The sequence below is a fragment of the Podarcis muralis genome, chromosome 5, assembly GCF_964188315.1.
Source record: "Podarcis muralis chromosome 5, rPodMur119.hap1.1, whole genome shotgun sequence".
Taxonomy (NCBI): domain Eukaryota; kingdom Metazoa; phylum Chordata; class Lepidosauria; order Squamata; family Lacertidae; genus Podarcis; species Podarcis muralis.
Window position 1 is genome coordinate 95,089,408 of NC_135659.1, and position 24,427 is coordinate 95,113,834.

Here is a 24,427-nt window from a genome sequence, read left to right on the forward strand (position 1 = left end):
TGGGCACAATGGTGATCTCTCTATTGACTTGCCTACCGGAATGCATAATGCTATATTTAAAACAAGCAGGTTTTAACCTTCCCCTTTAACCACAGCAAATACAGTGGTACCTCGGGTTATGAACTTAATTTGTTCTGGAGGTCTGTTCTTAACCTGAAACCGTTATTTTATTTTATTTTCACCTGCAATGGCCAGGGGCACCCCTCATGCGAGGGATGCCTCCACCGGCCACCTGGGGCCCGCACGCACAGGACCGGAGGATGGAGGGAGGGTGGCTCACCTGCCCGCGCACTCCATTGCTCGCTCGATGGCCCACCCGCGTGCCTGCTGGCTCCTCGGCCAGGCAGACAAAAGCTTGTATCGAGGGATGGCTTTCAATAGATCGCAGCGAGGGAGCTGCTCTTCTACGTACGAAACCCTGACCCAGAATCAGGTCGTCTATGAATGATTTAGCACCGGGTTCCTCATGAACGTGCAGTGCGGACAGCTCTCCACACCGGGCGTGCACGTGCACGCACGGCAGACCGGCTATCCAAGGCCAACCGAGGCTCTGTGGTGCTGCGGTGCTGTGGTATCGTTACGTTTAGGGGAAATTCTGGCTTAGAGGCTTTCAGTCATAATCCCACAGATGGCAGCTTCGCCCCATTGGCTCCTCAGCCAAGCACGTACACCAGAGGTCTGAAACTATGGTTCTTCTCATACTGAGCAAGATTATGATCACAACAACACATCATTAGTAGGGTAAAACTAACCTGTCTCACGACGGTCTAACCCCAGCTAACCTGAATCCGTTCTTAACCTGAGGCGCACTTTCACTAATGGGGCTTCCTGCTGCCAGCACGCCGCTAGCGCACAAGTTCCGTTCTCATCCTGGGGCAAAGTTCTCAACCCAAGGTACTACTTCTGGGTTAGCGGAGTTTGTAACCCGAAGCGTTTGTAACCCGAGGTACCACTGTAAAGGGGAGGTTTGAAATCTGCTAGTTTTAAATACGCGGGACGCGGGTGGCGCTGTGGGTAAAAGCCTCAGCGCCTAGGGCTTGCCGATCGAAAGGTCGGCGGTTCGAATCCCCGCGGCGGGGTGCGCTCCCGTTGCTCGGTCCCAGCGCCTGCCAACCTAGCAGTTCGAAAGCACCCCCGGGTGCAAGTAGATAAATAGGGACCGCTTACTAGCAGGAAGGTAAACGGCATTTCCGTGTGCTGCACTGGCTCGCCAGATGCAGCTTTGTCACGCTGGCCACGTGACCCGGAAGTGTCTGCGGACAGCGCTGGCCTCCGGCCTATAGAGTGAGATGGGCGCACAACCCTAGAGTCTGTCAAGACTGGCCCGTACGGGCAGGGGTACCTTTACCTTTAGTTTTAAATATAGCAGTGTTCTGGGGAAATAATTCGTTGAAAGAGGCCCACCTCTCCACTTGCTGCATTCTCAAGCTCTGCATGTGGTTTCATTTGGGGTGGCAGACAGCCATTTACTTTTTTGGGATGTGGAGTCACAGAGCCACTTATCAAGATGCAATGGTACAATCCAAGTCAAAAAGGTGAGAATCTTTGCCCAAATCGCACACCCCCTACTCTAACTCTGAGCTTGATCCCTCGCCTCACACCAGGGAGCACATACAGTTCCATCCTGACATTTTTCAGACTTGCCTGCGTCAGAGTGAGCCCACGCTTCAGGCCCAGTTCGTTCATGAATATCCTTGACTTGATGATCCAGCATCAAGTGATATGAATGAGCTATTGTTGAGCAAATATCGAAGGCAGACCTTTCAGATTGCATCAAGTGCTCTCATTCAAGTGCCTTCGTCAAGGTTGGCGGAAGCAAGTGATGGGCACACGTTTTTAAACCAGATCCTATGGGGTTGGGGACAAAGGAACGACAGTCATGAAGTTTAAGAAAATAATTTGAATGGGGAGTTACGCCCTCGAGGCACTTCAGGCTATTGCCCAAAGGAAATAGCTCAACAAACAGAATTTTCTCCCAATGTTTCATTCTGGTATACAGAGGTGGGCTGTGGGAAGCAGGGATATGCTAAGATCCTGGTGAGTGACAACTGCACGGAGAAGGCAGGGCCAAGTTTCAAAGAACTCTGGGAAATTAGTCAAATGGGTTTCAGGGATGGGCTAGCTCAGGCATAGGCAAACTCAGCCCTCCAGATGTTTTGGGACTACAACTCCCATCATCCCTGACCACTGGTCCTGTTAGCTAGGGATGATGGGAGTTGTAGTCCCAAAACATCTGAAGGGCTGAATTTGCCTATGCCCGGGCTAGCATTTCTCATACGGCAACCTGTTGTTGTTGTTTAGTCGTGTCCGACTCTTCGTGACCCCATGGACCAGAGCACGCCAGGCACTCCTGTCTTCCACTGCCTCCCGCAGTTTGGTCAAACTCATGTTGGTAGCTTCAAGAACACTCTCAAGAGTCTCCTCCAGCACCATAATTCAAAAGCATCAATTCTTCGGCGATCAACCTTCTTTATGGTCCAGCTCTCACTTCCATACATCACTACTGGGAAAACCATAGCTTTAACTATACGGACCTTTGTACGGCAACATACCAAAATAGAAAACAAATAAGTGGTGATATAGTGCTCAGGAACAAAAATGCCAGATACCCACTCCCTTCCTAAATCACACCCCAAACATGTTTTTAGATTTGTACCTAACTTGGGAACTTAGTCTAGGTGTCAATGGGAAGTTTGATAACCCATAGTTGTTCACAGAGGTCCATTTGTCTTAGGTGCGTCCAGGAAGTCCCTTTTTCCTTTCTCATCTCCCTCTTCTGAAAGCTTTTCTGGTTCTGAGAGATGGTTCTCACCTTGCATATGGCAGTGATGATGATGAGGGCATTCCCAGTGATTTCCTCCTCCACCACCACCCTTTATGTGAAATAGGAATAATGAGTTGTGGAGGCACAGCCATGGCTGAAACTCTTCTCCATGATAAATCGTCCTGGCTGGATGTTTACATGGGAGTTCCAGAAGTTATCATGCATGGTGGTGGCTGCCCATGTGTGTCATCTTTGACTGTCCCATCCATAACAAAAGAGAGAGGACCAGGAGGGGAGAGAGAGAGCAATTCAAGGAGTCGGTCGTTACTACAGATGGGTGAATCTATTAGTTTTTCTTTCTCTTTCTCATTTTTCCTATCTGAAGTTCACGTCTCCACATTTCCACATCTGTTTGCACTTGACGGTGGGCGGGGAGGAAGTCCTCATGAAAATTCTTCAGCGTTTTAATGTCAAATGAATTCTGATTTTATTTCCTGAATGTTTCAAAGAGTTATTTTCACCAACTTTGCTGATGGTTTTTGTTTTCTTTATTGACTTCATAAATCCGTTGAGGTCTCTTGCAGTCGACCTGTGTATAAGTTTTACGAAACAACTGTAAATAAATAAATAAATAAATGGAAGGCTCTTTTCGAAAACTTAGTGAAATTGGCAGAAAATTCACACAAACAGGCAACGTGCATATAAACACAAAGAGCGGGAGCCATCATGGCACCATCACCATAATATTTGTATCAACCTGCTTTGTCAAAAAGCCCCTGCGTGTCTCTGGTGGATAACAAAATGTCTATGGAAATCAATTCGGGACTGTTAAAAGTCATTGCCTTTTCTGTTTGTTGGACTTTAGGCATTTTATTTTGTTTACGAATTGCTTCCCATAAAACATCCAAAAGCAGCATAACGATTAAAAACATCAACGATAGAAACACAGATAAAACCAGTTTCAAGTCCTATGCAAATAGTTGTCTTATACTGGGACCATCCAGCCTCTGTACAGTGGTGCCTCGCAAGACGAAATTAATTCGTTCCGCGAGTTTTGTCGTCTTGCGATTTTTTTCGTCTTGCGAAGCACAGTGTCGGGAAAGTTTTGGAAAAGCTTCAAAAATCACCAAAGTCTTTAAAAACCTCAAAAAAGGCTACCACACCGCGTTCTATGAGTTGCTCCTCGAAGTCAAGTTGCAACCGTATTAACGGTTTTAAGAAAAAGGAAACAAACTTGCAAGACGTTTTCGTCTTGCGAAGCAAGCCCATAGGGAAATTCGTCTTGTGAAGCAGCTCAAAAACGGAAAACCCTTTCGTCTAGCGAGTTTTCCGTCTTGCGAGGCATTCGTCTTGCGAGGTACCACTGTATTGTCAACACTGGCTAGTAAAATGAAGATGGAGAGAATCACCTTTTGCTCCTTGGAGGAAAGGTGGGGTATAATAAGAACAGCAATAACAACAACAACTCCACGTTCTTCTTTTTCTTTCCTTTAAGAAGCTGTTGTGATTCTGAACAGACTTCCGGTTTGCCGCAAGGGGGAAAGGAAGCCAGGATTGCTATCGCAGCGAACCGGCTGCTGGTTTTGGAGTTTTGGGGAGGTTCGTAGGCAACGTCCAATTTTCTGATTGATTGTGGCCGGAAAAGTTTTCTGTCTTCCTTGGCTGTAGCTCCGAAGCTGTATATCTGGCAAGACTTTCTCTGACTCTGTCACATGCTGTTGCATTATGCGGCCAACCGCTGTTGTAATCTGATAATGCTGGTCCTGAAAATTGCAGCAGCTCTTCTCACACATGAATAGCAAGAATCACCAGGAATTATGGATCCATGTGAGCAAAAAAAACGCAAAACAAAACTCAGCAGCAGCGTTAGTGTAACTTACCATTTCTTCGCCTTGGGCAACACGCCAAAAATCATCTCAATTTTAAAAGGCAGTCAGAATGAAGATCTGGAAGAAAGTGCATCGGTTTAATTTGATTCCATGACATCTCTGACAAAGCCATTGTGGAGCCTGAACATTATTATTTTTTCCTTTTAGAAGTTGGGCCAAGCATATTAACGAAGGAAGAATCAAGCCACTCTCTTCCCAACCCCACAGTTCTTTTCCCTTCCATGATTAAAGTACATTGAAATTAAATTTGTTTTGTTGGCAGTTTATTGAAAGTGGATCGTCACTGCTGGGCAGTGCATGCCTGTCATTTAAATTTGAGTGCAAATCCATTTCCCCATATCATTTGTGCTGCAAGTACACAGATAATGAAGCAGATGGATTATTCTGGAGAAGGAGTTACCTTTCCCAATCTACGGTACTTAATTCCAAAACAACATTACTAACTCTGTGTAGCTCCCTGTGTAGAGGGGCTGGTTGTTAAACCTCTGAACTGTAGCCTCTGGAAGGGGAACAGGGGTCTCCTCTTGCCAAGTTCTCAGAAACTACAGTTCCCAGAATTCTTTGGGGGAAGCCATGACGGTTTAAAGTGGTATCATGGTGTTTTAAAAGTATGATGTGAATGTGGCCTTTGCGAATGGCATCCCATCCAGTTTGGGTCTGCACTACTATTTTCCTGCTATTTTTCTAGAAAAAGAGGTGCCAGAACTCACCATGAACGCCTCCCTTGTTCTCTTATAACGGCAATGGCGCCCACCTGAGAGGTGCCGGAACTGAGTTTCCCTGAGTTCCAGCTAAAAAAATAATAATCCCTGACTATGATCCTTTCTGTATCTGTAGCTTACAACCTTAAGAAGATGCAGATCTCATTCCATCCCCAAGAAAATGCACTAGCCTTGCCAGAATGTGCTTCTCCCACTTCTCCTGAAATCCCTCTGGTGTTTCTCCTCAAACATGAACCTCCACATTTGCTTTGAACTTTTTGTTTTGGACAACATCCCATAGCAATTCTGAGAGCAGGTCTTATCGCCTTCAATGGTGAGGTGAAATCCTCTGGTCAGGCTTGGAAGTGAGTTTACCTCTAGCCAGTGGTCAGGGATAATGGGAGCTGTATGATGAAGTAACAGTAGCAAAATTGCAGGGAATAAGCTCAAATAATATATATGAGTGACATCCTTCTTTGGAAATTAAACCAAACCATTAACATTCAAAAACTTTACCTGCAGAAACTTATAGATGAATTAAAACATCACATTTACAGATGAATTAAAACATAACATCACATGCTTATCTGAGCATGGGCTTACAGTCTGTTCTTCTAACTTCCAAGCAACCGTATTTTCCTTCCTTTCCAGAGCTCAGTACTCTGCCTTCTGCATCTCAATTAGGCCATGTCTTGCAGCTCCTAGAAGAGATTTCCACTTTTACCTTCTCCTGCAGTTTTGCGCTCTTTCAAGCAGAGAAGAAGCACTCCCACACTCTATTCAACTTAGCAGTGTTCACAGTGGATTCTAAAACATCATCATCTTGCTTCACCTAAAATGGAGCCTCTCCTTCACTAGATGCCTCCCGTGTGACCAATGTTAGCCAATCACACGAGAACTACTAGGGAACTCTCTAGAATTCAGTTACCAACCCATCAAATTTAAGTCCATAGTAATGCATACAAGCATTCACAATTTCAGTGAATTAAATTACTATGCTTAACACTGTAGTCCAGTAACATCTGTAACTCAAGGTCTCACTTCTGTGATGGGGAATCATGTACTGCATTATCCCTGGTGTTCTGTGGTGTGTGTTTGAGTGATGGTACACAGAGAACCACCAACTCTCCTCTTCTTGCTGCCCATGGCAGCCATTTTGTGCTGGTACCCATAGCGCTTTTATCAAAATATGACTGCTGGCACCTCATTCTATCACTCCCCTCCAAAAGAAAAGCACTGACTATCTCTGTTGATGATTACATATTCCCATCAATGAAAACATATTCCCATTGAGGCTACTTTAGAAATATCAGCCGCATGAAGCTTGAACATGAAACAGCAAGCATGATGCGTCATGTACCTTCCCAGCACAGTTGCTTGCTGTGTGAAACTTTGTTGTTTCCTCCTCTCCAGGATCTGAAGTTTTGGAAAGGAAATAATATGTATCTCGTGCTCTGCTGGAAATCTAATAGTTTCATCTTTCTATTGTCTTCTTGGTTCTCAGAGCCACAGGGAAATTCTCCATTAGAAAGGCTATATATATATATATATACACCCACACACACCCACACACACACCCACATTCACTCTTATTATCACTACACTCTCGAATCTAACCCAACGGTCACACATCTTGAACGAGATTTGTGTCTATAATAGTGACTGTCGCTTTTTCTCATATTGAATCAGAATGGAGTTTTGTCTCACTCTGTTTCCAACGTCATCTGACATTCCTTCCCTACCATAGCATGCATAGTACATTCTATTCTTTTTGTAATTGATTCTAGGACTTTTTTATTTTATTTTAAAAAAGGCCATGTTTTCTGCAAGTGAACAGCGCTGAGATGACAAAGCAGCAAGCTCAATCCAATAGCACATAGCGAACAGGATCTGAGCAGCCAAGTTAATTGATTTTTCTTTTGTCGAGGGTAATTAAGCTCCCTGCTCCTTCTCAGGCCTTGGCGTCTATTCAAGAAGGTGAGAATGGAGCAACAACACATGGAAAGGAGTAGTGGTTAACAACCCAAACTGCAGAAATTTCTACCAGAACCTGCAGGAGAACAAGACAATGCATTTTTGGCCTATGAGAAACCTTTCTATTCATTTCTGCAGCTGTTTCCATCTTGGAAAACATTTGAGGTGGTACCTTTCCACAGTTTGGGGATCAGTCTAGATGATATCCGATGGAATGAATCCCCTACAAAGAAAGCTTCTACCGTTGGGGACATTTCAGTTTAGAACACAGGCAAGTAAGAGGCAACATGGCAGAAGTTTTTTAAATTGTGCACAACATGGAGATAAAGTTCTTCCCAACAGAGCCTCTGCATACCTTTCAACATTTCTCCAAAAAATAGGGCCATCCTATTCAAAAATATTATTAATAATAATAATAATAATAATAATAATAATAATAATTTTATTATTTATACCCGCACCCCATCTGAATGGGTTCCCATTTCTTTAAGAAATGGGAGTGCCTGATCACCTCATCTGTCTCCTGAGAAATCTCTATGTGGGACAAGAAGCTACAGTTAGAACTGGATATGGAACAACTGATTGGTTCAAAATTGGGAAAGGAGTATGACAAGGCTGTAGATTGTCTCCCTGCTTATTTAACTCATATGCAGAATTCATCATGCGAAAGGCTGGGATGGATGAATCCCAAGCCGGAATTAAGATCGCGGGAAGAAATATCAACAACCTCAGATATGCAGATGACGCAACTTTCACGGCAGAAAGTGAGGAGGAATTAAAGAACCTCTTAATGAGGATGAAAGAGGAGAGCGCAAAATGTGGTCTGAAGCTCAACATAAAAAAAACTGAGATCGTGGCCACTGGTCCCATCACCCCCTGGCAAGTAGAAGGGGAAGAAATTGAGGCAGTGAGAGATTTTACTTTCTTGGGCTCCATGATCACTGCAGATGGTGACAGCAGTCACCAAATTAAAAGACGCCTGCTTCTTGGGAGAAAAGAGATGACAAACCTAGACAGCATCTTAAAAAGCAGAGACATCACCTTGCCGACAAAGGTTCGTATAGTTAAAGCTACGATTTTCCCAGTAGTGATGTATGGAAGTGAAAGCTGGACCATAAAGAAAGCTGATTGCCAAAGAATTGATGCTTTTGAATTCTGGTGCTGGAGGAGACTCTTGAGAGTCCCATGGACTGCAAGAAGATCAAACCTATCCATTCTGAATGAAATCAGCCCTGAGTGCTCACTGGAAGGACAGATCCTGAAGCTGAGGCTCCAAGACTTTGGCCACCTCATGAGAAGAGAAGACTCCCTGGAAAAGACCCTGATGTTGGGAAAGATGGAGGGCACAAGGAGAAGGGGGCGACAGAGGATGAGATGGGTGGACAGTGTTCTCGAAGCTACTAACAAGAGTTTGACCAAACTGCGGGAGGCAGTGGAAGACAGGAGTGCCTGGCGTGCTCTGGTCCATGGGGTCACGAAGAGTAGGACACGACTAAACGACTAAACAACAACAACAACATCTGAATGGGTTGCCCCAGACACTCTGGCCAGCTTCCAACATATAAGGTAAAAGGTAAAGGACCCCTGGACGGTTAAGTCCAGTCAAAGGCAACTATGGGGTTGCAGCGCTCATCTCACTTTCAGGCCGAGGGAGTTGACATTTGTCCTCAGATGGCTTTCCAGGTCATGTGGCCAGCATGACAAAACTGCTTCTGGCGCACTGGAACACCGTGACAGAAGCCAGAGCACACGGAAATGCCGTTTACCTTCCCGCCACAGTGGTACCTATCTACCTACTTGCACTGGTGTGCTTTCGAACTGCTAGGTTGGCAGGAGCTGGGACAGAGCGACAGGAATGCACTCCGTCACGCTGACCTTCTGATCAGCAAACCCAAGAGGCTCAGTGGTTTAGACCACAGCACCACTCACATCCCATTCCAACATATACAAAAACATAATAAAACATTAAATATTTAAAAACTTCCCTAGACAGGGCTGCCTTCTGATATCTTCTAAAGGTTGTATTGCTACCGATTGGTCGCATAACTCCATACCCTCCAACATATCTCTGAGGAAAATAGGGACGTCCTAAGGAAAAGTGGACATTCTGGGATGGCTTTTGTAAATCCAGGACTGGCACTGGAAAATAGGGACACTTGGAGGGTCTGCCTCTAGGGTGCTAGGATTGGTGCAGGGTGCCCTCTTAGCTATTCTTCCACTCCAATATGCTTGGCAGTTGCAGCCCAGAATAGGGTCTTCTCTGTGGTGGCCCCTAAGCTGTGAAACTCCCTCCTCAAAATGAATTCTGGCACCTTCATTATACAACTGCTGTTGAACTATGCACCTCTTTTGACACTCGAGGTGTAATTTTAAGTTGTTTCCCCACTGCTTTTAATATTGTGTTTTAATACTAATGGCTTTTTTAATTGTTGTAGCCCACCCTGGGGCCTTAGAGTGAACGGTGGGTAACAAATTAGAAAAATAATTCTGATAATAAGAAGAATGCAGCACACCATGATTCAGCAGCAGCGAACGTGTGAAGCCATGATCAGCAAGCCATCACAGGAAAACAAAGCCAGCTTAATTGGGCGTCGTGCCTTATTCAAAGCGCACAATCGTCCCAAGAAACACCATGGAGACAGTAGAGCATCACATCCATTTGCTTTCAAAAGCACAGCACAGAGACAACTGGAGGTTGAAATATTGCTGGGGAGCTCGTCGACAATTGTCCTAATTGCTAATCAATCTGCATTCAGAAACACAATCTCTCGCAGCTGGTTAATGACAATCATTTTTGAGGGGGGGTCTTTCATCATTTGTGTTGTTAGGCTGCCAGAATACCAAGATACCAGGGTGGGCCAGGCGGGGGGGGGGGGGGGGAGCTTCTAAAGTGTCTTTTGTCCAGACACCAGGAAAATGTTCAACAACCTGGTGGCCGCTTCAGAACAATTATCTGCAAAGTGTGCTTTTCCTGTGAAGAGGAGAAATGCGTGGCATCCCATGAGTTTTCTGAGAACCAAAGGATGCATTTTGCAGAATGCATTGTAAACATGGGTCTGACAGACAGCAAACCAGTTGCACAAATGATCTAGTGCATACATAATCTAGGGCTGGGAGGATTGAGAGGCAGTGGTGGTGTAGTGGTTAGAGTGTCAGACTGGGGCCTGGGAGAACAGGGTTCAGATCCCCACTCAGGCATGCAGCTCATTGGGGTGACCTCAGACCAGTCACTCAATCTCAGTCTAAAGTGCCACACAAAGTTCTTCTAGAATCTAAATGAGAAAGGGGCGAAGACAGTGTATGACACCTTGAACTCCTGGAAGAAAAAGGTGGGATGAAATGCAATAAATAAAGCTGGAACATGTGCAGAGGAGGATGACAAAGACGAAGGGTCTGGAAATCAAGGGTCTGGAAATCAAGCCGTATGAGGAACAGTTAAGAGAGTTGGGTATGTTTAGCCTGGAACAAAGGAGACTGAGAGCTTTGATTGTGGTTGTTTAGTTGTTTAGTCGTTTAGTCTGACTCTTCGTGACCCCATGAACCAGAGCACGCCAGGCACTCCCGTCTTCCACTGCTTCCCGCACTTTGGTCTGACTCATGCTGGTAGCTTCGAGAACACTGTCCAACCATCTTGTCCTCTGTCGTCCCCTTTTCCTTGTGCCCTCCATCTTTCCCAACATCAGGGTCTTTTCCAGGGAGTCTTCCCTTCTCATGAGGTGGCCAAAGTCTTGGAGCCTCAGCTTCAGGATCTGTCCTTCCAGTGAGCACTCAGGGCTGATTTCCTTCAGAATGGAGAGGTTTGATCTTCTTGCAGTCCATGGGACTCTCAAGAGTCTCCTCCAGCTTTGATAGCCATCTTCAAATATCTCAAGGGCTGTCACATGGAAGATGGAGCAAGCTTGTTTTCTCCTGCAGGGTAGGACTCAAACTAATGGATTCAAATTACAAAAAAATGAGATTCCGATTCAACAGCAGAAATAATTTCCTGATGATAAGAGCTGTTTTGTGGTGATGCATACTCTAGTTATCTCCTGCTTGGACTACTGCAATGCTCTCTACATGGAGCTACCTTTGAAGGTGACCCAGAAACTACAATTAATCCAAAATGCGGCAGCTAGACTGGTGGCTTAGAGTGGCCGCCGAGACCACATAACACCGGTCCTGAAAGACCTACATTGGCTCCCAGTACGTTTCTAAGGACAAGTGTTGGTGCTGACCTTTAAAGCAGGCAGAGGGCCTTCTCAGTAGTGGCGCCCTCCCTGTGGAACGCCCTCCCATCAGATGTCCAGGAAATAAACAACTATCTGACTTTTAGAAGACATCTGAAGGCAGCCCTGTTTAGAGACGTTTTTAATGTTTGATGTTTTATTGTGTTTTTAATATTCTGTTGGGAGCCACCCAGAGTGGCTGGGAAAACCCAGCCAGATGGGTGGGGTATAAGTAATAAATGATGATGATGATGATGATGATTAGGTTGAACGATCTCCCTCAGGAGCTGGTGGACTCTCCTTCCTTGGAAGTTTTTAAACAGAGGTTGGATGGTCATCTGCCATGAATGCTTTAGTTGAGATTCCTGCATTGCAGGGGGTTGGACTAGATGATTCTCAGGGTCTTTTCCAACTACAATTCTATGATTCTATGTAATTTTATTTATGTATAAAAGTATTCCAGTACTGCAATATCATAAAATATCTGGGTGAAGTACAACGTCAAAACATTAAACACCATTAAAAAAATACAGATACAGACTTTTTCACTAATCCATGCAATTTTTATACAGTTGTACCTTGGTTCTCAAACTTAATCCATTCCGAAAGTCTGTTTCAAAACCAAAGCATTCCAAAACCAAGGCACACTTTCCCATAGAAAATAATTCAAAACTGATTAATCTGTTCCAGACTTTTAAAAACAACCCCTAAAACAGCAATTTAACATGAATTTTACTATCTAATGAGACCATTGATTCATAAAATGAAAGCAATAATCAATGTACTGTACTAAAAATAAATAAAACAGTATTGTAGATGATAAAAAATAAAATATATTTTTTTTCTTAACTGAACTGATGATAGTCATTGTTTGGATGGAGGGCTTTTATCCATTTCCACAGTCACACAATCTATCTATCTATCTATCAGTAGCTGAACTGGGATCCACACAGTCACAAAAACAAAATAACTGAAAAAGCCTCAAAACAAAAAACGCAAAATAAATAGCAAAAACAAAAGCACCAAATATAAGCTCCAAATATCACCTTAGATCACGGCAATTGGAAACAGAAGCCTTGAATTACAATGCAGGGGGGCGCAAATTAGCAGCGCAATAGGAAACAGGGGGAATCAAAATGGAGCATGTTTGGTTTCTGAAAAAAGTTTCAAAAACTGGAACACCTAATTCCAGTTTTGCAGCGTTCAGGTTCCAAGTTGTTTGTGAACTAAACTGTTCGAAAACCGAGGTACCACTGTATACACTTCCCCCTAATACAGGCTTTTTTCAAAACACATTTTGGGTTGGAGTGCTGCACTGCAATGTTCAGAGAAGTGCAGATGTAGACAGATGTAGATGTAGATTAGATGTTTCTAATCACATATTCCTTGGGCAGGTGCAAATTACGTAGGTTTGCATTAACACGTGAGTTGCACTCCATTTCTTTCCCATCTCTAAGCAGGGAGGGGGTTGATCTTAACCCCTACTCCCTGCCCCTGAAATCCCAACTATGTCATCTGACTCTGAAGAAGAAGAAGAGTTTGGATTTGATATCCCGCCTTTCACTCCCCTTCAGGAGTCTCAAAGCGGCTAACATTCTCCTTTCTCTTCCTCCCCCACAACAAACACTCTGTGAGGTGAGTGGGGCTGAGAGACTTCAGAGAAGTGTGACTGGCCCAAGGTCACCCAGCAGCTGTGTGTGGAGGAGCGGGGAAGCGAACCCGGTTCCCCAGAGCTTCTGACTTCAAGAAACTGTCTCCCCACCCCCCCACCCCACCCTGATAAATAATGTTGGGAGTCTGCACTCAATCTGCAGTGTGTTTGCTTAAAAGCTCTATAAATACATAGTGAGCATTACGAAACTCCAAAAATCAATTCTTTTCCCTCTAGAAACAGCTACTGTCCCAAGGCACTAAAAGAAAAATAAAGGGGGAGGGAGGATATCAAAATTTGCTAAATGGGTCAGGAGAGAAGTCCTTAAGGACCCAAGCAAGGCAGGGAATAAACAGTGGCTGACTTTAACACTTGAAATCTCCTAGAGGCACATGGAGGAGAGATGTGTTGGACCAATCTCTTTCCTCTTCGGCTCTGATCATCATCTCTCCAAGCAACCCAGGTTGGATGTTGCTTCCTGAAGCCAAGCATGAAAATGAAGCCTTGGAAACGTTAGGTTGCTGAAGATTCAAGGGTAGGAATATTGGGCAGCAGGGAATAATAACGCAGGCATGAATCACATCGCTTGAGATTCAGCTTAACTCACAGAGAAAAGCAGAGTGATAAGAAGGAGAGGGAGAGAGATCTAGATCACTTTAGTACAGTTTGCTGCTTTGGGTGGTATGATGGCCAGGGGAAGTAAGGAATGTCCCAGTTTTGGACTACAATTCCCATCATGCCTAGCTAGCAGAAGCAGCGGTCAGTGTGCTGGTCCTGTGGGTTACCCAAGAGGCGAGGTCCAAGTCCGGTCCATGGTCAAAGGTGCAATGTGGAGGCAGTCCGTAGGAGCTGAAGCTGGGTGCAGGGCAGGGAGTCGGGTGAAGTCAGGAACAGGCTTGTAAGCAGGGAGCCAGGGCGGGTCAGGAGCTCAAGCAGGAAAGCAGGACAGGGTCGAGACAGGAACTAGCAACCAACAATGTTGCTCCTGCAAGAAAGAAGATTCCACCTAAACATTAGGAAGAACTTCCTGACAGTAAGAGCTGTTCGACAGTGGAATTTGCTGCCAAGGAGTATGGTGGAGTCTCCTTCTTTGGAGGTCTTTAAGCAGAGGCTTGACAATCATATGTCAGGAGTGTTCTGATGGTGTTTCCTGCTTGGCAGGGGGTTGGATTCGATGGCCCTTGTGGCCTATTCCAACTCTATGATTCTATGAACATGAGACTGGGGCTGGCCGGCTTTTATCTGCCCTGAGGCATGGGGAGGGCCTGATCCTCTGGTGACTCACCTCTCCTGGCCTGGAGCCGAGCACTCCTCCTGTGGAAACTTAGTTCCCTCCGCCTCTCTGCCCTGAGCCTCTGCAGCTCAGGAGAGGCTGGAGGGTTACCGGACCCAGAGGCAACCTCAGCTTCCTCTGACGGGGCTGAGAGTGGAGCACCTGCAGGCAATGGGTCCTCCATCACCTCCGAAGCCAGAGCAGACTCAGCTGATGCCTGCACCTGAGGATCCAGCACAGGTGAGGACCCTTCAGGCTCATGCCCCAGCCCCGGCTCAGCTGGTTTTGGAGGCGGGGAATCCTGTGCAGGCTGGGATCCCTCAGGTTCAGCATCCGAGTCTGAATCCCAGGCCATCACAGTCAGGGATGATGGTAATTGTAGTCCCAAAACAGATGGAGACCCAAGTTTGGGAAACCCTGGCCTATATGAGTCAGGAATTGCTGAATCTGTGTATGCCTCCCATATGTGGTGACCCACTGAACTAGTGGCAGCAATTTCTCAGCAAAGTAGTTTCATCCCAGCTATTGGATCCTCTTGATCAAGAAAGGGTTCAAGGAGATATTTGAGACTTGCCTGAGCAAATAAGGTGCTCTTCAGCTTGGGTGTGTACCTGCATCTTTAGCTATTCTTCTGTCCAGCCTCTGCTTTGCTGTTCAATTCTGGCATGCTCTTCCTTCTTGGCTTCTAGTTTGCTCTCGACTCTTTCCTTCCTCACTGGTACCTTGCCCCACATCTCCTGGGTTCCAGCCCTGGAGATTTGTTAAGAAAAACTGCATGCAAAAGGCCGTATACCATGTCTTAATGGGCTTCTCCTATTCACCGTGGCTCCTGGATTATTCAGAGGCTGCTGCTCTTCTGGAAGGAAACACTTGTAATGGAAGACCTCTCAGGCATGAAGTTCTTGTTAACATCACTCCCTCTGCTAACCTTTTGAGCAGATGGGAATATGCTTGGTTAAGCTACAAGCAAAGATTTTTGAGCTGCACAAACAGGAAGGGTACTTAAAAGCCATTGGACACAAGATATAGGGGAAAGAAGACCAGAAGAAAGCATGAGAAGTCTGTGCTGGTCCCGTGGGTTACCCGAGAGGCGAGGTCCAAGTCCGGTCTGTGGTCAAAGGTGCAACATGGATGCAGTCTGTAGTAGCAGAAGCTGGGTGCAGGGCAGGGAGTCGGGTGAAGCCAGGAACAGGCATGCAAGCAGGGAGCCAGGGCGGGTCCGGAGCTCTGGCAGAAAAGCAGGACAGGGTTCAGGCAGGAACTAGCAACCAACAATGTTGCTCCCGCAACTTGGGACTGGGGCTGGCCGGCTTTTATCTACCCTGAGCCATAGGGCGGCCCCGGTCCACAGGTGACTCGCCTCTCCTGGCCTGGAGGTGAGCACTCCTCCTGCGGGAACTTGGTTCCCTCCGCCTCTCTACCCTGAGCCTCTGTAGCTCAGGAGAGGCTGGAGGGTTACTGGACCCAGAGGCAACCTCCTCTTCCCCTGATGGGGCTGAGAGTGGGGCACCTGCAGGCAATGGGTCCTCCATCACCTCCGGAGCCAGAGCAGACTCAGCTGATGCCTGCACCTGAGGATCCAGCACAGGTGAGGACTCTTCAGGCTCATGCCCCAGCCCCGGCTCAGCTGGTTCTGGAGGCGGGGAATCCTGTGCAGACTGGGATCCCTCAGGTTCAGCATCCGAGTCTGAATTCCGGGCCATCACAAAGTCTCTGATAATATGTGGATGTGTTGCAGAGGCATTTTGTACATAGGGACACAGGAAGCTGCTTCATATTGAACCGGAACATTGGTCTGTCTAGTTCAGTACTATCTGCCTTGACTGGCAGTAGCTTTCCAGAGTTGCAGACAAGAGATTTTTCCAACCCCTACTTGGAGAGGTTACAGACTGAAACAAGGGCCTCCTTCCTAAGATAAAGTTGAACCGAGAAATCCATTTATAGGGGGTTCTCCATAAATGATAGATATGCCCTTAAAAAAAAAGAATCATAGAATTGTAGAGTTGGAAGGGACCCCGAGGGTCATCTAGTCCAACCCCCTACAATGCAGGCATCTCAGCTAAAGCATCCATGATAGATAGCCATCCAACCTCTGTTTTAAAACCTCCAAGGAAGGAGAGTTCACAAGCTCTCAAGGGAGACCACTCCACTATCGATTAACTCTTACTGTGATGATCTAGCCACCTCTTGTTTGTAGCTTCTCTGTCCAAGTTAACTCCACCCCGAAAAGTGTTGCCTTTTCTGTTTGTTCTCTTCAGACAAGATGTCTGCTATTTTCTCTCTCTCATCATCTCCACTCATCCTGTAAATAGTTCCTGCATTAATAAAGTCTTTGAACTCCAGAAGCTGTAAATGATTGCTTCAATCTAATTCACCCAAGCTGCAAGGTCTGCTAACAATGTGTAGACATCACAGGAGAGGTGCCCCTTCCTCTTCCTCTGCCCCCCTTTTTCTGATTGAAAACTCCCCACCAGAGAGTGTTCCAGATGTGTGCTTGCCCCAGTACAAATACATTTGGGGTTCAGGTGGGTAGCGGAAATTGAGAAACAGTAATAAGGAAAAGGGATAAGCATCTCCTCCCTTCTGCTGCTCTTTCCACTTCACATTACCCCCTCTTGAAGATTCCCCACCTCAAAGAGTGGGGAAAGTAAAAGCCTGTTGCCTTTAATGCAACATCTCCAGTCTGGTCCTTCGAGAGCTCCCTGTGTACTTCCAGCCCACACAATAGCAGTAAAAATCTTTAGCCAGTTTGAAATGCTGTCCTCATTTTTAGAGGGAAAGCTTTCTTTGTGGAAGCAAAAGGTCGCAGCCTTTTATCCAAGAGCAGCAGATGGAAGTAGCGACTGTCTCACTTGGTCCTCCTCGTGCACAAGGCGGAGGGTCTGGTTCAGCTCCCCTCTCACCTTGCTAGGCTTGTTTGTCTGTACACAGACAGAGTGTCTCAGCCAGGATAATGGAGAGAAATGGGTTGTTCTGTCCTCGTTTTGATGGAGGTGAGAAACACAAAATAGCCCTTGGAAAAGGAAGAGAATAAAACAGCCTTCCAGGTGTCTCTGCTCTCAGAAGCTTCTCTTATTCTCCCCCCTGGTCAGCTCAGTCACTGTTAAAACATGCCCTGTTCTTCTACCCAGCCTGATGGATTTGGGGCCGGGGGGGGGCAGCTTTTGTGACCATGCCAGAGGGAAGTGGTTGATTGGCAATGGAGTGCCTGATGAAGGGGGCTGTGATGGGAGGGGACATAAGGACATAGCAGATGTTTATAAAATGATACGTGGCATGGAGAAAGCAGGTAGAGAAAAGTTTTCCCCGCTCACTAATAACACTACCATTCATGGATGTCCAATGAAGGTGACTGTTGGCCTATTCAAGATAAATAAAAAGAAGTTTTAAATAAAACTTTAAATAAAAAGAAGTATTGCACTTGGGCAAAAAAAATGAGAGGCACAAATACAAGATGGGGGACACCTGGCTTGAGAGCAGTACATGTGAAAAGGATCTAGGAGTCTTGGTTGACCACAAACTTGACATGAGCCAACAGTGTGACGCGGCAGCTAAAAAAGCCAATGCAATTCTGGGCTGCATCAATAGGAGTATAGCATCTAGATCAAGGGAAGTAATAGTGCCACTGTATTCTGCTCTGGTCAGACCTCACCTGGAGTACTGTGTCCAGTTCTGGGCACCACACAGTTCAAGAAGGACACTGACAAACTGGAACGTGTCCAGAGGAGGGCAACCTGGAAGGCCTGGAAACGATGCCTTATGAGGAACGGCTAAGGGAGCTGGGCATGTTTAGCCTGGAGAAGAGGAGGTTAAGGGGTGATATGATAGCCATGTTCAAATATATAAAAGGATGTCATATAGAGGAGGGAGAAAGGTTGTTTTCTGCTGCTCCAGAGAAGCGGACACGGAGCAATGGATCCAAACTACAAGAAAGGAGATTCCACCTAAGCATTAGGAAGAACTTCCTGACAGTGAGAGCTGTTCGACAGTGAAATTTGCTGCCAAGGAGTGTGGTGGAGTCTCCGTCTTTGGAGGTCTTTAAGCAGAGGCTTGACAACCATATGTCAGGAGTGCTCTGATGGTGTTTCCTGCTTGGCAGGGGGTTGGACTCGATGGCCCTTGTGGTCTCTTTCAACTCTATGATTCTATGATTCTAAGTTAAACGATGGAACTCACTCCTGCAAGAAGCAGCTATGGCCACCAAGTTGGGTGGCTTAAAAGGGGACTGGGCAAATTCATGGAGGAAAAGGCTATCAATGGCTACTAAACAGGGTGACTATGCTCTGGCTCCACAGTTTAGAAAGGATCTCGTTAGTTCCATGTAAGTTGTCTGACTGGCCAAAGTCCCATTGGCTGTAGAATGACTGAATCATAGAATTGTAGAGTTGCAATGGACCCAAGGGTTATCTTGTCCATGTTAGGATATTTCAGTTCCACCTTAAGAAGGGAGCAGGTTGTTGGGTCACAGCCTGCGTATTTCCTGTTCACAGGATGTTTCTGTTTTGTATATAGCTTTTGTTCTCTCTCTCTCTGTGCCTGGACATCGAAGCAGGCAGTCATGTTTTCTTTGTTCTGACCATCGCTGAATAAAGTTGTAAATAATGCTCTCCTGAGTGCATCTTTCGCTGTGCGAACTCTGCTGAAAGGGCGTGCACTAGTCTTGGAATGTGGTATGCTATTTCTAAGGCTTGTGTCGCTAATTGACTGATACTGCGTTTCTACGGGAGATCGGTGGATCGTCCGGAGACGGCATGGGGGCATGATGGCCTTTGTCTCCCTGGCAGTATCCCAACAATCCAACCCCAGCAAAGCAGGAATCTCCACTAAAGCATCCATGACAGATGGCCACCCAACCTCTGCTTAAAACCCTCCAAGGAAGGAGAGTTGACCACCTACCAAAGGAGTCAATTCTACTGTGCAACAGCTCTTATTGTCAGAAGGTTATTCCTGATGTTTACTCAGAATCTCATTTCTTGTATCTTGAATCCATTGGTTCAGATCCTACCCTCCAGAACAGGAGAAAACAAGCTTGCTCCATCTTCCATGTGACAGCCCTTGAGATATTTCAAGATGCCTATCATATCTCCTCTCAGCCTCCTCTTTTCCAGGCTAAGTATACCCACCTCCCTCGACCCTTCCTCTTAAGACCTGGTTTCCAGACGCTTGATCATCTTGATTGCCCTCTTCTGCACACATTCCAGCTTGTCAATACCTTTCTTAAATTGTGGTGCCCAGAACTGGACCCTGTATTCTAGGTGCAGTCTGACCAAGGCAGAATAGAGTGGCTTGGTTTCCAGATCCTCGATCATCTTGGTCATCTTCTTACGTTCTTATATTCTTACCCCAGACAGGCGAAGGCATTCAAGTTACAGGTAGGTAGCCGTGTTGTCTTTGTCCATGGAGTTTTCTTGGCAGGGATACTGGAGTGGCTTGCTGGTTCCTGCTCCAGGTAGATCACGTTTGGTCAAAACTCTCCACTATGACCTGTCCATCTTGGGTGGCCCTGTATGGCATAGCTCATAGCTTCTCTGAGTTATTCACGCCCCTTCGCCATGGCAAGGCAGTGATCCATGAAGGAGTCTTCTCTTCTTTGGCCACCTCATGAGAAGAGAAGACTCCCTGGAAAAGACCCTGATGCTGGAAAAGATTGAGGGCACAAGGAGAAGAGGACAACAGAGGACGAGATAGTTGGACAGTGTTCTCGAAGCTACCAGCATGAGTTTGACCAAACTGCAGGAGGCAGTGGAAGACAGGAGTGCCTGGCGTGCTCTGGTCCACGGGGTCACAAAGAGTCGGACACGACTAAACAACAGGTAACCGTGTTGGTCTGCCGTAGTCAAAACAAGGCATTCAAGGAAGGTATGGCCTGTTGAAGCCCAGTAATATCTAATTTGACCAGGACTGACTCTCAGTGTGAGCCTTTCCAAAGCCTTCTCCCTGTAGCTCTTCATGTGAAGATGCTGTAAGCCTGAAGCTAAGTCTTCATCCGTCCAAGGCATGCTCCCTCCTGCCAAAACATGTCCTGCTCACAAGTGATTCCTGGGTTGGTATGCTGTGCAAGCCAAGCCAAGCCAGATGGTTTGGTGGCTTCATACACACTTGTTTTGCATGAGCACTACCAGGCAATTCTGCAACAGGCTCCTCATCTGAGATACTACCGAGCATTGATTTAGCAGTTGCAGGAAGGCATCCAGCCACTTCTGCCAGCACTAAAAAACTGGTCTTTGTGTTGTCTGTTTCCTTGGCAAAGGATGGAAAGCAATCAACCAAAAACAAGGGGGCTATGCAAATTCCTTTCATTCTCAAGCCTATTTTGGGAAGAAGATGGGGGGGGGGGGCGGGAATGTGTCTGCATTCGGCTATGCGATTTCCTGCAACCAGAAGCCTTTAATTCATGTTGTTCCCTGTGATTCCATCTTCTGCTGCCCTGACCTCTCTCTTCTTCCACTCCAGGCCGAGAAGTCAAGAGCTTTGCATTCTGAGAGGATAATTAGCTAGGAGGAGGTCAGAGAGGATTGAGGTTCTCCTTGACCTCCCCCTCTCAACAACCTGTTAGGCTTTCGGAGGGGCTGGCAGACTGTGGCTTACTGGGAGCGAGGGAAAGCCAAAGGGTGACGTGATGAGCATGTCAAATTGCCGCCTACGGGAGAGTGGCTGGGGGATAGTGGGCAAAGGATCGCTAGGGAGGCAGGAATCAGCAGAGAGGGGCTACTGTTGGCAGGTGGGCAGTGACAGCGTTCCATTTTGGGTGCTTAAAACCAAACTCTGACACCATTCGTGGTTTTCAAACATTGCTATTGTGAGAGTCCTAATCTGGACTTGCTTATGTACCGTGGGCCCTGCTGCAACACTATGTGCTGCACATTATGCATAATAATAATAATAATAATAATAATAATAATAATAATAATTTATTTATTTATTTATTTATTTATGCCCCGCCCATCTGGCTGGGTTTCCCCAGCCACTCTGGGTGGCTTCCAACTGAATATTAAAATACAATAGACTGGCAAACATTGAAAGCTTCCCTAAACAGGGCTGCCTTCAGATGTCTTCTAAAAGTCTGGTAGTTGTTTTTCTCTTTGACATCTGGTGAGAGGGCGTTCCACAGGGCGGGTGCCACTACTGAGAAGGCCCTCTGCCTGGTTCCCTGTAACATGGCTTCTCGCAATGAGGGAACAGCCAGAAGGCCCTCGGCGCTGGACCTCAGTGTCAAAACAATGGGGATGGAAACGCTCCTTCAGGTATACAGGACCAAGGCTGTTTCGGGCTTTAAAGGTCAGCACCAACACTTTGAATTGTGCTTGGAAACATACTGGGAGCCAGTGTAGGTCTTTCAAGACCGGTGTAATGTAGTCTCGGCGGCCACTCCAGTCACCAGTCTAGCTGCCGCATTCTGGATTAGTTTTGGTTTCCGGGTCACCTTCAAAGGTAGCCCCACGTAGAGCGCATTGCGGTAGTCCAAGCGAGAGATAACCAGAGCATGCACTACTGTGGTGAGGCAGTCCGCGGGCAGGTAGGCTCTCAGCCTGCGTACCTGATGGAGCTGGTAAATAGCTGCCCTGGACACATGCATTATGCTGCTCGTTATGCATTATGATGCAGGTGGCACTGTCGTCTAAACCACTGAGCCTCTTGGGCTTGCCAATCAGAAGGTCAGCAGTTCAAATCCCCACAATGGGGTGAGCTCCTGTTGCTCTGTCCCAGCTCCTGCCAACCTAGCAGTTCAAAAGCACACCAGTGCAAGTAAATAAATAGGTACCACTGCGGTGGGAAAGTAAACGGCATTTCCATGCACTCTGCTTTCCATCACGGTGTTCCATTGTGCTAGAAGTGGTTTAGTCATGCTGGCCACATGAACCGGAAAGCTGCCTCTGGACAAATGCTGGGTCCCTCAACCTGAAAGCGAGATGAGCACCGCAACCCCATAGTCACCTTTGACTGGACTTAACCGTCCAGGGGTCCTTTACCTTTTATTATCTTTTTGTTCATTATGTGCTGCTCATTATGCATTATGTGTTCTTGTGGATTGCTTATTATTATACATATTTTTATGTGCCTGTTGTCTTTGTCCATGGAGTTTTCTTGGCAGGGATACTGGAGTGGCTTGCCGGTTCCTCCTCCAGGTGGATCACGTTTAGTCAAAACTCTGTCCATCTTGGGTGTCCATAGCTTCTCTGAGTTATTCAAGCCCCTTCTCCACAACAAGGCAGTGATCCATGAAGGCGAAGGATGGTTGGACAATGTTCTGGAAGCTACTAACATGAGTTTGACCAAACTGTGGGAGGCAGTGGAAGACAGGAGTGCCTGGCTTGCTCTGGTCCATGGGGTCACAAAGAGTCGGACACGACTAAACGGCTAAACAACAACAACAATACATATTTTTACTTATGGCATAATTTTATACACTGTAGAAAAGGAAACAAGCCTCAAAGCCATTTACAAAGAGAATAAAATTATTATTATTATTATTATTATTATTATTATTATTATTATTATTATTTATACCCCACCCTCCCCGGCCAGAGCTGGGCTCAGGGTGGCTAACACCAGTAAAAGTACAGTAAAAACATAATAGGGGGGCAATTTAAAATACAGGTTAAAATGCAATTTAAAATGCAGCCTCATTTTGAAAGTAGCTCATAGATCAAAACTATAAGGGGAGGGAAACATAAGGGTCAGACTGAGTCCAAGCAATAAGGTTATTGGTGAAGATGGTTAAAAGCAGCTATTTAAAATATTTTTAATTAAAAAAAGCCACACTAAAATCAGCAATAATCTAAAACCAGATTGAAACACCTTCTAGTGTTCTTTACATCTGGGTAGGCTTGTCTATAGAAGAATGTTTTTAGCAGCTGCCAAAAAGAGTACAGAAAAGGGAGTTCCAAAGTGTACAACTAACCGAGCAGGGAGAAAAAGGGACAAGTCCTCAGCCACAGGCAGTTTAAATAGCCCACGCCACACTCCTGGACCGTCCGGACTGGATGGCCTAGGGATGACGTGGCCGAGGACCCTTCAATTGCGCTGCAGCTATCCTGCCCCATGCATGTGGGGAGGGCTTGCTCCCAGCCCCACTAAAAGGTTCATTTCTTCTTCTATGGTAGCTCTAGCCATGCCAGTTCCACCAACCAAAGCGTGTATGTGTGTCTGTAACTTTTTTGTATTATATAGCTTCTTGGGAGAAAAGCAACGACAAACCTAGAAAGCATCTTAAAAAGCAGAGACATCACCTTGCCAACAAAGGTCCATATAGTTAAAGCTATGGTTTTCCCAGTAGTGATGTATGGAAGTGAGAGCTGGGCCATAAAGAAGGCTGATCGCCGAAGAATTGATGCTTTTGAATTATGGTGCTGGAGGAGACTCTTGAGAGTCCCATGGACTGCAAGAAGATTAAACCTATTCATTCTGAAGGAAATCAGCCCTGAGGGCTCACTGGGAGGACAGATCCTGAAGCTGAGGCTCCAAGACTTTGGCCACCTCATGAGAAGAGAAGACTTCCTGGAAAAGACCCTGATGTTGGGAAAGATGGAAGGCACAAGAAGAAGGGGACGACAGAGGATGAGATGGTTGGACAGTGTTCTCGATGCTACCAGCATGAGTTTGACTAAACTGCGGGAGGCAGTGGAAGACTGGAGTGCCTGGTGTGCTCTGGTCCATGGGGTCACGAAGAGTTGGACATGACTAAACGACTAAACAACAACAACAAAGCTATTATATTATGCATTTACACTTTTCTGTTGCTTACTATGTATTATCTAGCATTGTACATTAATATTTATTGCTATAGTACAGGCTTCCTCAACCTCGGCCCTCCAGATGTTTTGAGAATACAATTCCCATCAAACCTGACCACTGGTCCTGCTAGCTAGGGATCATGGGAGTTGTAGGCCAAAAACATCTGGAGGGCCGAGTTTGAGGAAGCCTGCTGTAGTGTTTTGCTGTGTTGTATTGTATTGCATTGTATTCT